Genomic DNA, 19187 nt, shown 5'->3' with positions numbered 1-19187 from the left:
TGCATCTTAGGATGCTTTTTAACCACTACTGGAGTTCCCATGCAATAAAAAAAAAGAAAGAAATCCAGAATTAAGTATGAGAATATTTTCATAATTAACTTCAAGATTTCATAGATATTTGCCAGCCAATTTCTAAACCAAATTAAATACTGTAAGCAGTAGGTGTTGCACGACTACTGATTTCTGCTAGTCGATTACTTATTTAAAAAATACTCGAGTTACTCGACTACTCGTGGTTCATGCTACTGTAAATGAATAGACATTAAATCGCTAATTAATAAACGTTTATTGATAAAAACTAATTAATTAATAGCCTAATGCAACAATTACATAACATACGTAAGCTGTCAAAACTTTATAATTATGACATTACATATTTTAATTTCATGTACCAGCCAGTATTTGTATCTGTAACAGTCACAAAAGTATTAGTAGGGCTATCTTGTTTTGGATAAAAACAGGTGTCGTACAGTTACTTGATAAGACCATTATTGACTATCTTTTTTCCCGGTAGTTATCACTGAACAAATATGCTGCTGCGTTAAAGTAAAATATTACTAATTTCAAAAAATAAATAAATCATATAAGCAGAGATGTAATGACAAACGTTTAGTGATCATTTGAACGCGACTGAATGAATTTAAGGCGCACATTTTCATTATGCAGAATTCTCTAAGCGAGTCTTTTTGAACTTACTAAACAAATGTGCGTGTGCCACGCAAACCAGCAAAAGATAAAGAAGCAAATATAGAAAATCTTTCTGCATCTAAGCTGATTATTAGCCTACTTTATGAGAGAGAACTGGCTTGGTTTTTGATTGGTGAGCGCGCTGTTTATTCCATTCATCCATGTATCATTTCGTAGCATACGGTTTAAATCATTGCCTTTTAAATATATACAAATAATAGACCGTGTATGATGTATTATTATAAGTGATATTACTATCGGCAAGCTCTGATTTCTGAGAGATGCGCGGAGAGGCAAACATCAATGTGCTCTTTTCGTTCATAAAGTTTAATATTCAATCACTTCACACACTCTATTGCGTGACTTTAGAGATCTGTGTATAATATAGCGCTGATCCCCTGGCTCAACTGTTATCTAGCAAACAGCACAGTGCTCCAGCCTCAGCCGAATATTCAGACAGAATTATTCGTTATCCGTTATTCGTTTTTTAAGCCATTTATCCGTGCCATTTCGGCTTCGGGGCACCCCTAATTATTAAATATCACATATTTTAATTTTACATGTAATAGAGAAAGTGATAGAAAGTAACATCTACACACAATATTGTAATCCTATCATTTGCGTTGTAGGCAAACGGTGCATGCATTATGGTTAATGCATGATCGAGTAGTCCGATTGTTTCCAACAGCGCCGACTAGTGGTTAAAGTAGTCGATCACACTCGACTAATCTATGTAACACCCTAGTAAGCAGTCACATCTTAGTCAAAACTATTAAGGTCAAAACCATATTTTCATGATTGTGTAGCCTGTAAGAAATGCGAAAAAAAACAATATGAGGCCCCAAAGTTAGAGATCAGTTTCTATTTCTCTTTAGTTGGAAGATTAACCTTTCTCTTTCAAAAAAAGTAAAATATAGCCATAGAGACACAAATCATTAAAGTCACAAGGCTTGTCACCCTTTTGTCACATCAAGTGCATCATCTTCCGTCTTTGGTATAAAGCTATTGTCTTTTAATTAAGAGATAGTCCTTACAGTTCATTCAGCCCTGATCTAAAGTGTCAGTTGAGGCTGAGTTTAGATGACCTCGATCAAATCAGAAAGGGAGGGAAGGAGAGAAGAGAGAATGGAGGAAGAGAGAGAAAGATACGGCGAAGACATCCTACTCCTCAGAAGGCCTAGCCAAGAATAGGAAAGACTAGACAAAATGGGCAATAGCACTCTCCTAAAGTGAACGGTGAGATCTAGTTACATCTCTCTTTGTCAGAGTAAGGAACTTGAAGTTTTGACAGGTTTACAGCTTGTGATTAATCAGCTGTGTGATATATTGGATATTGCGCTACACTGAAGCTTTCACCACCAACTGTGACAGAAAAAAAGCAAACAGGAATCAGAAACCGAAAAGAACAAAAGAGCATGTTAATGGTCACTTTGAATGCTGAAAGTATCGCTTCTTTTGATCTTTCTTTTGATATTTGCTTTTCATCATTGCTGTGTTATTTCTATGCGATTGTTTTCTTTGCTGCAAAACATTGCCGGATGATTATAAAGATTATTGCAGTTATAACTTATGTTCAGTAAAATACACTCATTCAGATATATCTAGATACATGCAAACAGGTCATACCTGCATCTTTCGTCAGCTGCCGATCAAAAATAGAAGAACTCGCAACCAGACCAACACTCTCCTAAAAAGTCCTTTCACGTCCAGCTAGAGCCAAGCAAATCTACCATCACGACATGTGCCATGGAACACCCCGAAAAATCACTGTGGATCTAAAAACAATCTTTGATTAAGTTTTTTTCTAACAAGGGCTTGCGAGCAGTTCAAACTAAGGTGTCTCAAACGCGGAGAGGATGCCCATCTATTATTGCTGTGCTTTCTTTTGCAGAGAAATGACCCATGTTCTGGGTGGCAAGGCCTGGGTATTTAAGGATTCATGGCCCAGTCATGAGGGGGTTCAGAGAACCAGAGATCTTATTCAGTGCTTACCTAGGTGTCTACCACTGCTCTGGGTGTAACACAAAGATTACAGAAACACAATCCGACCCTCTAAACGTGGAAATCAAAACCCTTCCCCCAGTACCCCCTACCTCTGCCTACGGTAAAACAAAACATTACAACAGTGCGGCTTCCTGCTTTTCTGAGATTTTGATTAGGGAAATAGATTAATGGCTAATTAACCACTCATGCATTCAAACAGTGAGTTAGAGAGAGATACAATAAAGTTGTCATCAGAGCAGACGGCCACTCCCTCCGTGCTCTTGGCCACTTGAAGCCAGCTTGCTCAGGCACCAACCAGAATGTTAGCCATTCTAATTCACAGCTTGTCCTGAAATTTAGCCAGGCCTAGAACGATTACTACACATTGGTTCTTGGAGGGCCTAGGACTGGAAAGAGGTTTTAGACGTGATGACTACGAAGCCCAGCCTTATTTTCCCTTTGTCTTGTTATCTGGAAAAAACTCATGCTTGAGACGACTGACTGGTGTCTCAAAGAGGTTTTCGCTCCAATAATGACCCCAATAATCCAGCAGAAAAGATTGAGTTTTCTTACAGCACTTGCCTTTGAATCCAAGTGTGTGAGATATACTGTGTCAAGCTTGACAGGCATGTGATGTTTATTGTCACTCTTGCAAATTAAAAGTGACATGTGAGGCCAGGTTTCCACTGGAGTGCACTTGAACTTTTTATCAGGCTTTTACTATCTATTATGAACAGGTTAAGAAATTTAACCCTTACTAAATAAATATCACCTTTCAATACAGATAAGCTCAATCATTAGCAACTTATCCCTCTTTTAATGAAAAATGGGATGAATTAATTAAGGGATGAAAAATAAATAAAGACAAGTAACAAGTTGATGCATTTACAATGGAAGGAAGTGAATGGGCCAAATTTGTTTAGAATTTAAAGGTTGAAATGCGACGCTTCTAATTTTATATAAATGTTTACAATAATAATTATGTCAAAAAGTTGTGCCAGTATTTGATTTATTAAGCTGTTTAGAACATTGTTTAGGGTTTATTTGGCATTCTGTTGTCATGGCACAACATAATTGGTAAAATGGGATATAACTTTACACAAAAAAAATTACATGTGAATTTTTTCACACTAAAATCATGTTAATATGCCTGTTGTTTATGTCTCTACTATTGAAACAGTGAGTATATTAACAAAAATGCATCAGACCCATTCAATTTCAAAGTAAGTGCCTCACTATAATCCAGATTTATGCCTTTTTAAAGTAAAAAAGGTATAAGTGGAGATTTTTTTTTTTTTTTTTTTTTTTGGTAATCAGTCATTTATGCCCACAAATGCTGTTTGACTCAACTCATTTAACAGGATAGTTTCATATAAAATGGAAATTCTGTTATCATTTACTCACCCTCATGTTTGTTCCCAAAACTATATGGACTGACTTTTTTTTCTTCTGTGGAACATAAAAAAACAAGATATTTTTGAGTCATATTCTGAAGATTATTTGATAATTTTGAAGTATTTTTTTCCAAAGAATGGAAATCAATTTGTCACCAAAACTGTTTGGTCACCCATCATTCTTCAAACGTATCTTCCCTTTTGTGCTTCCGCAGAAGGGTGTGAACTATAAAGTAAACTTGTACGGAACACAGAATATTACTTTAAACTTGTTCAAAATAATGGTTGCACTCATTAAATGGGCCTTATAGTCCTGTGTCTATTTGCAAACAAGCTAGTCCATTGCACTGTAAAGGTAGGACTTACACACATCTATCCACAGTCATAATTGAAAGTTGTACCAATCACAACCTCTGTTGTCAAGGCTACCCTTCACCCACTTCCACCATAGGGCCTGTTCTGCTCACACCCCCCTTTCTCGTAATGCTCTGTCCAGCCTTAACAGGCTTTGTGCTGCCCACTGGCCCTGATGCAGCACGGAGAACCCGGCACATCATATATTATACCGGAGTCACGGCAACTTGATTTTCCCATTAGAAGATTCCAAGCTGAGAAAAGGGTGTATATAACACCAGCTTTGCCGCGTTCCACCAAAATCCTACCTAGCTCTCTATTTTCATGTGCTATTTACTCCGTAGTAGCTATGTTTCATCGCTTCTTTACTGTGGGATTCTTGATGAGCAAGTAAGAGCTAGAAAAAAACCAATAAATGTAGCAAAAAAATTGATTCAATAAACAATAGTTTTCATAACTTGGTTTTATTCATTGGGTTTGATTTTCATTTGCTCGTTTGGGGAACTAATGAATATACAATCAAAGTTCCAGATTACTCGTAGTTTTCAATTATAGATACTCTCCACGTGCCATGGGAGCGTTCCTAAAATACTTCACACAGGTTACACAAAGGCAATCTTCGAACACATCAACCAAAAGGACAAACCATTTTGACAAAGCCATTGGTGACCAACACCAAGTTGTTTTGAAGGGTTGAATGAATAGCCAGAGAGACGAAAGCTTTCATTTCGCTTCCCTTGTCAGAGTTTTAGATCAGAGCCATGACCTCCTGATATGGCCAAAGGTCAAGGCCAAGTGTCAAGAGGTGACCTGATTGGTGACCCCCAAGACGTGGTGTTTGAACTGGCACTTTGAAGGTCAGAAAAGAAACAGAATAATAGGAGGTGACCACTAACGCAAGGGCGCTTAGTCAATTGATTTGAGAGGCCAAGGCACTCTATTTCACTTAATTGCACTGTCCATGGAGGCGGACTACAGCTTAGATTTCACTGCTGGTCATATGCTCTCCATATAACCATGTGACAAATAAAAATCTTGAATCTAATGCATTTTTGTTAGTCAGTGATGTTGGCCATACAGATTAAGTTGTATTAATTAGGTTGTAAAGCTTGATCACATGTTTACCACAAGCAAACATATTGAATTTTACAACATTGTTATAAGGTACCTAAAGTGGTTTGGGGTCTTTCCTCACCTCCCGCCCATTCAGGTGGTCAGCCCTGTATTCGTATTTACAACCCATACTCAGAATTTGTTCTCTGCATTTGTGAACACACACACACACACACACACACACACACACACACACACACACACATCTGGAGCAGTTGGTAGCCATGTGCTGCGGCATCCAGAGAGCAGTTAGGGGTTCACACCTCAGTCGTTGTATTGAGGGTGGAAGAGAGCACTGGTCGTTCACTCCCCCCACCTACAATTCCTGCAGTACTGAAACTCAAACCCATGACCTTTGGGTTACAAGTCCGACTCTCTAACCATATAGGCCACAACTGCCTCAATTTAAAGATCATCTTCACTGTTAGAAATGTCTGTAAATTTACAGTTTTACTGTAAATGAACTGTCTGTTACGTAGGACAGTTATACAGCATGTTTACTGTATTTTAAAAAGTTGCATCTTGGGAAATTCCCCATTGTTGCACTCAAATACAGTTTTTGTAATTACTGTAACTCTAAATACAGTAAAAACAAAACACATAAAAGAAATACACCAATGCATCGCGTCAAACCTGACCAATCACAAGAAAAGCTTCTTATGTCCCGCTTGGAGAAGCAGAAATCGGAAGACACACAGATGCCAGAAGAAACCAGTCCTATGCAAAACGGTCGTGCATGTACAACTATTGCTCACTTTTGTACTTTACATATATTTATATCTTTGGTTTAACTAAAAAAACGAATTTAAAAAAATACCGCTGCCACTTAACGGCCGCGCAGTCACCTCCCATTTATGTCTGTGGAATGCGAGCCTAGAGAGAGTTGATGAGATGACACTGCAAAATGTGCATTCCAGAAGTTTCATTTCATTATAACTTTCCCTTTTCCTGCGAAAACGGTAGTCACCCGTCAACACATATGGAACCATTTAAGCCCTGGTCTCTGCGCTTGGTTTTGACCACGTCAGAAGTGTGGTGAGTGTTTTTCAGGTAACGCTTGGTGTTTCGAACAACAAAGCGCTTTTGTGGATTTTAGTTTAAATTCAGTCGGTTTGTTTTTTCACGCTTATATCGCTTGCCGTTTACACTGCGTTCCCCCTATATCAATGACACCCCCCCGTCATGCATATCGTGCTAGACGTAACCCCCCCTAGCGGTACACCCGCATTCCCTTTTCGTGGCTAGTGCGGTGGCAAACCATTCGGTTTTTTTGTCCTTCTTTTTTTTTGTGTGGGCGTCTCTGTGGAGACTTATACGCCTTTACTTAAATATGCCAAAGGGCATAAAACCACGGCGACACTTCAGGTTTTCAGATGTGCAGTTCCTCAATGCTCCATGCCACTTTCCAAAGCCTCTCCGCCCTTCATCTCACATTTTACCGCAAACACGAACAGGCCCGCAAAAAAACCCGAACAGATCAGAACAGCAGCGATCTGAATTCTAGAGCGTGTTGCAAGCTGTACATTCGTGTCGACCAAATTCGCCAGTCGTTGTGACGATCTCAGGGTTTTTCCTACTTGAAATTTTTTTTGCCGGCCGCCAAACGATTTTTTGTCCCGCCAAAGCCTATTTGATCTGTAATTGCTTTTTTTTTGTGGTGAAGCAGCACAGACGGCGTGCCGGAGAGAACGACACAGCGCCCCTCCCCGCTGCGCGCCCTCTCGCGTCTTCAGTTCTGTCTTTGCTCGCTCACTCGCGTCACAATCCTGATCCTAAAGGTCGGATACCGAATCCATGTTTCACTTGGTGCATTCGCAGAATCTTGTTTGCTGAATTACCGCTGGGTGTGAATTGCAGTCAAAAAAGTCGCGCTTATCTTCTCTTACAACTTTTGACAAGCATTCCGCACATGCGCTGACAACCTTTCAATAACGCGCAAAAAAATATATATTCCCAGTTATGAAGTGTTGTGGTGTGTGTGTGTGTGTGTGGATGTGGGTGTGGTACAAATATTTTCGCGATGGTCCTACACACCAGGATTCCCACACAACACCTTCCGCCTAAGAGTCCGATTCGCGACCAAATGACTCCTTTGAGCCGATTCATTATAATGAATGGTTAAAGTCCGCTGGTCTGCCCGGGTCATGTCCTGAGATCAGTATATACAAATCCTATTCTTCTTAGAAAACATACACATCTGAACTGAGAAAGTAGTGTGCTTACCCCATTTAGCCAGAGTGGTTAGTAAAATTGTAGCCTTTCATATCACAGTAATGATAGGCCTATGACAATGTGTAGTGTAATTACCTATAAAATCATTTAATTTAAAGTTCGACTGGAGTGAGATGAAACTAGATCAGCACAAGCAATCTGTTGCTATCTAGCTGCTAATTTGTATTAAATTGTAATATGGTAAAAAATCTACACTATTAACCTTTTTAAACGCTACATTTTTTTAATGCTACTTTTTAGGATATGTTATACTAAATAATTAGTCAGGTCTGTCCAAAAATGGTTTTTTCTTTCAAACTAGAAAGCCAGTCTTGGACAAATCACAGCGTTTTTTTTGCAAAGATTGCAAGAAAGGATGACATGCAAGAGTGACAGGATAATATCTGTGTCCTGTAATTGCATAATTTTTAAAATAGATAAATTGTGATACCTTTGACATTTCAAATATACTTTGTAGCGATGATGTTTACATGTAACAATAATTTTTAATCGCTTTAATTTGTACATCTAGCCTTGACAGTGATATCGTGTTTTTTCATGAAAATAATACGAAAAAAAATCACAAACTGGATTCTTTGTATTTAGTTTAAATTAACATTTATTGTGCATATTGGCTTGCGGATAAGTGGGTAGAGGGGTACTCTTTGCTGTGTTTGGATTACCATGTCGGTCAGCCACCACCGAAGACCAGTTTTGACTCAGGAAAAACCCTGTCATCTAATCTTATTATGGCTGTTAACATAACTGGGTTTTCAATAATACATTTTATACAAAAACAGTTTTCATAATATGCTTTATTTTAGCTGGTGTGAGTTTCTCAACTTTAAAATTTCTGTTCATCCTTGGACCCTACCTTACCTTACAGTTCTTACCTATGAAACTTAGTTTAAGTAACATTACAATTTTTTTTTTTTACAATGTTTTACTGTTTATAGATAATATCTTACCCTCATGTTCTTTTTACATTTGGTATTTTATACAAAGTTGTATGCACGATCTATTCATATAGACACTTGGAATACGCTCATACGTCATGAAGTGAACCGCCGCGCGCCTATTGGTAATCCCTAGTGTGCGTAACGTCTATTGAATGAATAGGAAATTGTATGATTGTATGGAAAAACATGCCTAACGACACCGGTTTAATCTGAAGTCTTTTCTGTACATTATTACATGCAACACACCCTAGGCATGTGTAAACGGTCATTATTTAAATGTCCGGGAATTTCCCCCCTACGTATTCAAAAGCTCCGTTAATTACCAGGGACGCGAACATCCTAGACATGAATAATCATCAGACGGCCACGACCTCACATACTAATACAACGACAAAGTGCTCATTCTGAAATCGACATTTATGCAGAAAAATAACTGACTATAACAGTACAGATTTAAAGACTCAAACCTTTATTTCCAGAATAGTAGGTTGAAGCTTTTTCATTTCTTAAGAGCCATGACAACATATTGTATTATCTTTGTATAATATTCAAATCCTTCCGGAATAATTTATGTTCATAAAGAAATAGGCTATATTTTGTGTCGGTATTGTTACCTTGTCTCATCAGTGCGCGAGCAGACCACCCCCTAAAGGTTTAAATATATCGCTTATACCTGCCCCAAAAGACCGTAAAAACTGCAGGTAACATCTGAAGTAAACATAAGTATACATACACATTAACATCACAAACTAGTCCGCACGTTTACGAGCCCCAGTTTTGCTTGAAATCGGGTGATCTTTAGGTCTGCGGTTTGATGTGCACTCAAATGGGGCTCTTGCAGTAGGATTAGTAGAAGGGCGGATCGCGCACACTTCCGGTGGCTTCACTGCCTGCTGTCAGTTTAGAACGTGATGACGATCTCAGCAATATTAGATCAGTGGTTGTATGTTCATAACTGTTCATCTCTGTATGTTTTGCAAAAAAAGACCTAGAACCTTGAGAACTAAGCATGCCCCATCCGGTCGTCACTTTTGTGTCCCCTGGAATATTTCCGTTGTGTTCTGGTGCCGTTTGCAGCGCCTTTCTTATTTGGTTTGTTTGTGAGTAGTTGGTGTGTTGTTAACATTTTTACGCATCAATGACTACAATTTGTTTCTGTTAGTAGGTTCATTGTAGGATTACCCTGACCACAGCAAGATGTTCCTCAAGTTCCAGGTCAGCAAAGATGGAAGATGGTGCAAAGTAAGAACTCTGGCTTGACCCTCATGTATCCTCCTTCATTAGAGTTTCTGGTTTATTTCAGCTGCAAATATTAAGCCTACTAAGAGCAAATAGATTCTACACAGGAGTTTTCTGAATTTGTACGTTTTTAAGATTGTTCTTATGACTGAATCTGTTCATGTCTGTTATTTTTAAATGCTCTTAATATGAAACTTTTATGTATAAATGAAATGTTTTCAAGTTTTTGGAAAACTGAAAGTACAATCTGCAAGAATATTAAAATGTTATTTCAAGTATTACAATTGTACAATTAAATCAATAAAAGAAGTTAAACAGTCTTTTGATTCTTTTTATAGTTTTTACTACTGAGACCTGTTGTAATACAATAATTTGTCCAGTTTTACAATAAATAGTAAAAGTGGACAACAAATTACAGTAAATTTCAGTGTAAAGTAATATTTTTATTGTATTAAAATATATCAATGGAGAAAAGAACAACATTGTGTTTTACAGTAAAAAATATATTATATTGTAAATAAATTTACAGCAAGTTAAATGGTACTGTAAATATGAATACAGTATTTTTACTGTAAGTTTAATTTACAGTAAGTTACTGGCAAACTGCTGCCAGTAAGTTACTGTAATTTCTACAGGAAATTTTTTACAGTGTTGATTTGCATTTCATTCTGAGAGTATCTAAAATGTTCTCCTTGAGTATGAGCTCTATAATGTATCAAAAAGAATAATTTATCAAATATGATACTCACCTAAAAATACAAATGCCGTTTTTATTTTAGATTTAGATTTTGTATACAATCCTTCCAAAAAAGAAAAATGGATGCTGGAAAAAATGGATGCTGGAACAGCTGAGACTGGAGATAAGCCGCTGCCATATTTTTGGGTGCAAAACCTTTTGCTAACATTTTTCAGATGATAAATCTTTCTTCTTACAAAGCCATATTTGTCTCAGGAGAACCAACATCGTTGCTAGTCATTTATCAATGGACACTGTTGACCATGTGATCACTAAACCTTCTTTAAGATTTCCTAATGAACCCTCTGACCCATCAAAGACAGATCTTGAGACAAAGCTTCTGTGCTGGGTCCAGAGTTGTCCTGGGTTTAGTCTGAGGGCAGTGGTCCAGAGAAGGTCCGCTCAGGGTCTCTCATTAGTTGAAACAGAAGAACCAACAGAGAACAGAATGACCTCACTCTACAAATGATTTGGTTCAAAACAATATAAAAATGAACTTCGATCTGAAGTGTGAAAAGTGTGTTGTGACTGTTTGGCTGTGTATAGGGGGTATAGGGGTCTAAAGACAATCCTAAAACTGGTAATAAGCTTCAGGGGGAAATGCAAGATGACAGTTTTTGATTAACAATGTAAGCAAAATCTTCTAAACCTAAAAACTGAGAAAGTTAATATAAATAATATATATATTATAATATAATATACAAATCATAAGTCAAGTTGCATGTACATATCAGCCTAGTTAAAAAGTAGAAAAATATTGTTTAAGCTTAATAATGATAATATAATCTATTTCAGTCACTAAATCTACTTTGCTTAAAATAAACACACATAAAATGAATGCCACATAATGACTCTCAAAGTGATGTCCTTTCTTTAAGCCATGTCCAATGAACAAATAGACAAAAAGTGTGAAATAATACACACTAAAACATTATGCTATAAACATTAACTAAACAACTTGACTAGTAACAACAACAACAACAACAACAAAAAAAAAAAAAACACACTAATACATAACGAAAAACAATAAGAAAAATAAATAAATAATTAAAGTGTGATAGTCTACGTCTACAGGAACATATATTTTAATCTAAATTTATTTTGTATGACAAGGTAGCAATCCAACTGACAGGTTTTTCTGACAGTAGTCTATGTTTTACAATATGTTTTCCCATAACGTTACAAACTTTGCAAATAGTGCATGCAGTCCAGCGGCTGAGCCTGGGGAAGCGCACGCGGGCTTTAGGACCAGCATCTTCTGTAGGAGCGTCTTTTTGTCCGTTGCAACGCTTGCATTGATTGTGACCATTGTGTGACTTCGCGAGCTACCATCTGTGGTGTCCCATGTGGTTCAAGTCAATTAACGTCACTGGCGGATCACTTCCCACAGGATTTGAAACCTATGTTTCAATATTCAAAAAGTTTCGTTTAAAGACAAACAGAAAATCATCAAATTATGAAGAACTGTGGAAGTGCCCTTTTCTGGTAGTTGCTGTGCACTTATTCTGGTGTCGTTTCTCCGCTATTCACTATCCAAATATTAAACGTCAATCTTACTATTATTAATTATAGTACCTGTAGTTGCATAATTAACGTTAGATATGTCCACGTAGTTCAAGTGTCCAAATAAATGACTGTTAACAGTTTGTAAAACAAATACACTTTGTGTAATGTCAATATCTTTATTTGCAGTCTTTCATATTTATTTCAAAGGAGAGTCTTTAAGTCATTGCGTGCTCTTACATTTCAAACCCCGAGCCGAGCCTGTCACATCTGTGAGATATCTGTCAAGAGCAGCGCGCCACTCAGCGCATTTTCCCACTACGCGGTGTAACCAGACGACGCGGCTTCAAGGCAGTTAAATCAAGAGCAGTACACTGAACTACAGCTCTTATTGGGACAGAATATCTCACAGACCCGCGCGGAGGATGCGTCTTTCTTTAGACCTGCATGCCAGAAATAAGTGAACAACAGTAGGATCTGTTATTTGTGTTATTTTGTGTTGCCTATGGCTACAGGGGAACATGAAATCACTGCTCAACTTGTCACACGTCTCCGGGTTTATAGAAGTTTATTTTCGGTTTTTCCCGAGTTTATAGGAATCCTCTGTGTATGGGCGTTTGCTTCCAGCAGAACCAGAGGGATTTAGTCTGAGACTCTCAGTTTTTTCATTTTCTATTTTTTGGTGGGAAAGAAGCTGTACCGGACCTGTAAAGAAAGCGCACCTGTGGGCTACTGCACAAAGAAAACACGGAGAGAAGAAAAACGCATAAGTGCAGAAAAAAGTATTAATTACTAATTAAAAAAACATTGGGACTCGGTAGGTGATATGCACTGACAGATAATTCACGTGATTGTGGAAGGCAGCAGCTGTCAGTCAGAGCGCAGAACCCCCCTCCCCTCTACACGGCTCGCGCTGCGTGTGCACATAGTGCGCATGACCGTCAAGAAGCGAACCTCACGGACGGGGAAATTTAAAACGGTTTCTTTTGCCCTTGCGGGACAACAAGTGCCCCGATCAACGAGTAGAGCTTTCCTCCAGTCGTAAATCCAAGAATTTCTATACCTCAGAACAACTTCAGCATTAACAGGTAAGGTTTCATATTTGTATTATTGTTATTTTTAAATGCGCACCTGTTTCGGGCTGACATATACCCTAATACGGCATGAACAATGATGTGTGACATAAATATATGACTTTATTTATTAGCTGGTGCTTTGAAGACAACTGAAAAAAGTTTCTCGTCTTTTTTTAAGAAATACTTAACGTTTTCTGTTAAATTCAGTATGACGTAGCTATATATTAATATTATTGAGACCGCGCGAGCAGCCTGACAGCTAACGGTGACTGATGGCGTCTGATGATGATCTCTCGAAGTTTTGTCAACAAAGCAAATATCCACATCGACACTGTAAAAATGTAATTACAATGTAATTACATTTTTATCTTACCTATTTTCTAGCTCACTTAGTTATGTCTTAAGTTTGCATTGGTGATTTCCTGAATTTATTAATATTTGCAAATTAATGTGTTTTCGCGTGGCCATATGCTGCTTTCATTGTCAGATGTTTATTTTAATTTAATTAATTTTTTTATTTTTTATTTTTTTTTGGGAAAAGTCACTTATTTTTTACTATGTAATATGTTGCACTTTCTCAGGACCAACTGCACATTTTCTAAAATTCCCTTTATCCTCTACTTTGCATTGTTCATTTACTTGCATTTTATCTGCCAGAAGATGATTGAAAGTGGAATTACAACCAGGATGTCGGAATTCCTTGAAAACCCTGTACAAGAATCACCACATCTCACTTGCTAAGACTACAGGTAGGGGGTGATTTCCTTTGATAGCTGAACCCAATGCTTTTGAACCTTGAGCAGATTAGAGTAAAAAAGATAATTTCGGAAGAAGAAGAAGGAGCCACTGCTAATCTTAATACAATCTCCTCCTTCCCTATTCTGTAAAATAAAGGTGTGTTTTGAGAGGCAGGGAATTGGGGTTTGTGAAAAAGAAAAGGAGCGAAAGAATACATCATCTTTGCTCTGAAATGGATCTGTCAAGAAGCATAAGCTCTGTTTACACGCCAGCTCTGTCGATTTACCGCAGGAGGTTGAGGACCTTAGGCGGGAGGACCCCATGGGTACTGGGAGACGTGGCTCCCAAATGGGAATGTAAAGCGATGGCTGACTTGCGCTTTGTGCTTAATCACGTGACTGTGATATAGCCCGCCTCCCCCTTTCTGTGGGACACGCGGAAGTGTTTGCATCAATGAGCAAATAAACTAATTTTCTTCTTCCACTTGTATATACTGCACCCCTAATGACCATAACTGTACAATACACGGCTGGGGTTTTACACTTAGCGTTACAATTACTATTCATTCAACACCTTCAAAAACAATTTCAGAAATGCTAATAAGTACAAGGATGTTTTCGTGCCGAATCCTAAATTTGAGTTTATGTGGCATGTTATGAATTCTTTCCGAAATAAAGCCCCCTATCCTCCCAATTACTGAAGCATAGTTTTTAAAGTCAGTCTACTATACTTGAATACTATCATTATTCGCTGTTCCATTATCTATATCTGGGCATCAATCTCAGGACCTGCTGTGTAAGACAGCGTTCTAAAAGTAAAATATTTAATGTGCTTATGACATTACCGTGCAGCCATTGTCTGCAAAGACAGAGTGGGTGCTCTTCTTTGCTTAACACAGTAATTGTCGGTTATAGTCATGTCAAAGTCCCAGTTTGAGATCCAAAGTTCTCAGGCTTTGTGTGAAGGGATGTTATATTTAAGTGTGATTTTACACGCCGTATAATATTCACATACATTATAAAAAAATATTTTCTACAATATTTAGTAAATATATATGTTAGCAATTAATTGTGTATATTAATATATATATAATAATTATGTAACACCACAACATGAAGGAGTTTTTTGTGGCAATTATTAATATACTACTTAAAATTATTTATTTGTTGGTATTTGTTTTTTTTTTGTAAATTTATTTGCTTAAATTTACAGATAATCTATTAATTATTTGTACATGTTATTGCAGTACACAATCTAAAGTGGAAACTATTCATCATTTGCAAATGTTTATAAATGTTTACTAATTATTAATACCTTTATGAGCAGTCATCTCGATGGCAAAAAGTGTCCAGAAAGACCTAAGTTTACCCTATTCACACATCTTTACTAATCATTTATTAATCATGTGTTCATGTTTTTGCAGTAGCCAAAGTTGAAACTATTCATCATTTGTAAATGTTTATAAACGATTAATCATTTAGTATCTTCATGGGGCACTGGAATTTTAGCTAATGTAACAAGATTTGTGTAAAGGGTGGCTGGTTAAGTTTAGCTAAATGCTTGCTAAAGACATAACAGATTGTAATTGTGGTGCAAAAAAAAAAAAAAAAAAGTCTCAACATTAGCTTACTACTCTTCATTGTATCATTAAACAGGATATTCCTTGAATCATAAATAAACAAGGAAAATTTTGTTAACACTTTATTTTAAGGACCAAATTTGAGCTATTAATTAGTTGCTTATTAGCATGCATATTACTAGCATATTGGCTGTTTATTAGTATTTATAAAGCACATATTAATGCCTTATTCTGCATGACCATATTTTAGCTCCCTTAATCCACCCCATACCTAAACTTAACAACTACCTTACCAACCATTAAGAAGCAGTAAATTTAGAGTTTGTTCAAGGAAAACTCTTAGTTAATAGTGAACATGTGTTCCCTATTCTAAAGTGTTTCCATCCTTTTTAAAAAAGAAAATACTTGTTAATTTATCAAAACAATATAGTATAAACTGATTAAACCGTGTCCCCTTACAATCAAATTGACCCCTGTGTAAACCCTTTAACCCTTTAACAACCCTTAAATTTACCCAAACCACCAAACCTGTCCCTAACCTTACTCGAATCGCATCAAGAGCATAAAAAGTGTTGTGCATTAACACAAGCTTTTAATCATTTTATAACATCTGTTAAAATCATTTGTAGATTTTCAATAAGTGCCTGATCATATGGAAATGAAAGTTTAATGAGATTCGTAAGCATTTTAACTTACATGAAATAATCATTTGTTTGAACATTATCTATTGTTTAATAAGTTTATTAGCAAATATTAACAATCACATTATCTCACATTTCTAACTATTTGAATATATATTAACTAATGATCCATTAAGCATTATGTGATGTTTGTTAATTATTTATTAATGAAAATTATTATAAAGTATTACCAATGATTCTTCTTGAACAATGTTATTCAAAATTAGACTGTGAATTTGCATTCATGACAGAGAATTGTGCCTGAAAATGTATCTTACTACTGATGTCTACAGCTTAATATTATTAAATAATATTGTTGCTGGTAGTATTTTCTCTGCCCTTAAAAACTATATATAATCAATTCATTCTTAACCAATTTTATTTTGTGATAGCATCATAAATGCCCTGAAATCGGACTGAAATTATGGAATTAAACTATGTTAAAAGGAAACTTTATCCAGTTGTTTAGGTATCTGAGCAAGAAATTACGAGCTTGCTGTTTTCCTGCCAGAGTATTTTTTTTAGTTGCCAGCCAGAGGCAGCGTTTTTGATTATATTCAACAATCTTTCATGAATTCATTTAAACAGTAAATATATTAAACTAAATAAGAGAGCCTGTTTTTAAACAAAACACACACACACACACACACACACACACACACACACACACACACACACACACACGAGCAATATCTCCAAAAACATTGAAGCAAATTTTTAAATAGACGTTATTTTTATTAACAAACCACATATTTAAAACGACATTCCGCATTTGTGTGCATCAGTTAGAGCAGCGCATTAATGTAGAAGGGTGATTAAACTGACTAGGAACTACCTGTGCATTAAACGGTTTTAATACATAACCTGTCAATCAGAATCAGACAGACCATGGTATAAAAATGCAATATCACACTCATAGCAGTGCAATACAGCTGTATATCGGTACTGCTGTGATAAGGAAGTAGTTTTGCAGAAAAGAGGGTTTTGAGCTTACTTATGTGTAAACAACTTCTATCCACTCCTTTTGGTTACACAGGTCTTCTTTGCATGTCTTTGGATCTAAAGATGGTGTACTATGTTTAGTTCTGTAACATTGTCCTCTACAGTATAACAATGAAAACACAGATTAGTGGAATAACTTGTCAATGGCGGGGAACCATTGTGTCGTTAATATTGTCAAAGGCATGCAGAGATAAAGATTAAAATATTGTCAAAGGCATGCAGAGATAAATGGTTGAGTAACTAACGGCCTGCACTTGGCTTAGATCACAGGGTCAGAGTAGTATTTCTGTTTCTATCCCAAACAATAGATTTACCCAAGGACTTTTCCTCATCCCTTTTAGCTAGTTATAAAGAAAACCTGCGAAAGGAATAGGTATTAGATTTGTGGGAAAGGAATAGTATTAGTTTGTGTAGGCCAAAAATTATACAAATGTAATATAAGCAATTATTCACCCTCATGGCTAAAGTTATTCTTTCTTTTTTTTCACAAAAAATACATAGGAATTTTTTGCAGCATCCTGACTACTGACGCGCTGCATCACTAAAAGGATGAGCTGGCCTGGTGCTCTTCCAGTCCTCCTGTCCTGGCTTACCTCAGTGGATGGTCCCCCCCGAACTGCAGCAGATCAGATCTGGAACGGCCCGATTTCCCACCAGATTCTTGCCCAGAACAGCCTGCTGGAGCGGCAGACAGGTCAGGAGATTTATGACCTGAGTATAATTAGAATAGATGGGATTAAAAATAAATTAAAGAAATACAAATATATCTAAACAAAAAAATCTGAATTCATGTGAGCCAACATACCAACCTATTAGAACTTTTCTTGGACCACGTTCTGTTTCAAAGAAGTACTTTATTAGAAAGCTGTGCCTTAACAGTAGTGGACTAAATCCCTATTTAAAAACCAATTCGAACTTTTGGTTTCTTATAAAAAAAAAAAACTTTTTAAAACTTTCAGTTCAGCTGAATAGCCATGACGGTCGCAGGAGGAGCAGGATCTGTGATTCATCTACCAGAGGGAAATGCAAGCACAGCCCTCTGGCCATCAGTAGCGTGAGTGGCGATGATTCGAGAGTGATGATTCAGATTTTGAACAAATTAATATTACATATAAAATCCCCAATTCAGATTTGAATGACCATTTGTATAGAGCTAAAAGAATCTTGTGTTTATAGATTTATTGCTGTTTGTTTCTTGTAGAGGCCTCAGTTTTCCCCTGGGCTTTTCATGTGCCGCCCATCAGTGTACCAGACCGCCCCACAGCAAGTGCTCACTTTCACTCAGGCAAACCAACAGGTTGGTTCAGTAGTTGGAAATGATTTGTAAAGACTGTCCAGAACAGGAATATAATATAATATTTTTGAAAACTACCACTTCTGTGCTATATATTTTTTAGTGTTCTCCCAGTGGACATATGGCAAACTACAAACAGCCCATAGTCTGTTTCCCCTCAACACCGTATTACTGCTCATGAACCAGGGACTTGCAGCCCCAAGACTGTTCCCTAAACCCATCTACTCCTACAGGTGAAATAAAGATTACTGTGGCAGCCTCTAAAACATTATAATTCTCTGGAAGGGGAACAAGATTTTCTTTATCTCAAGTTGTGACTATGTTGGATATCATCTATTCCAGCTGTCTGATTGCCAGTGGCTTTGAAGAACAGCAAAACAGGCAGCCTTCCTGTTAGTGAGATTTAACGCTTTCTCTCTTTCTTGAAAGAGCCTTCCCTTATTTCCGTTGAGGATTTTATGTAAAATTAAGGCTGGTGCACAGATGGCTTAGCCGACACCCATGGAATCAAATAAATGTCGTATATATATTGTTGATTACTGTGCTCCCAGACAGCAACTGATGGATGGGAAGAAATTCCTGTACGCCAGCACACCTGTCCCTTGAACAAGTGCTTTTTGAGAAGGTGAGCAGTACACA

The 19187-nt window shown here is 37.0% G+C and overlaps 1 pseudogene; it reads left to right on the top strand.

The window, feature by feature from the left end:
• Positions 1–17803: 17803 nt before the first annotated feature.
• LOC122145140 lies at positions 17804–18955 on the top strand (annotated as a pseudogene).
• The last annotated feature ends 232 nt before the right edge of the window (positions 18956–19187 follow it).

The sequence above is a fragment of the Cyprinus carpio genome, chromosome A5 (assembly GCF_018340385.1).
Source record: "Cyprinus carpio isolate SPL01 chromosome A5, ASM1834038v1, whole genome shotgun sequence".
Classification (NCBI taxonomy): domain Eukaryota; kingdom Metazoa; phylum Chordata; class Actinopteri; order Cypriniformes; family Cyprinidae; genus Cyprinus; species Cyprinus carpio.
Note: the sequence above shows the minus strand (reverse complement) of the source record. Positions and strands in the feature narration are given on the sequence as shown.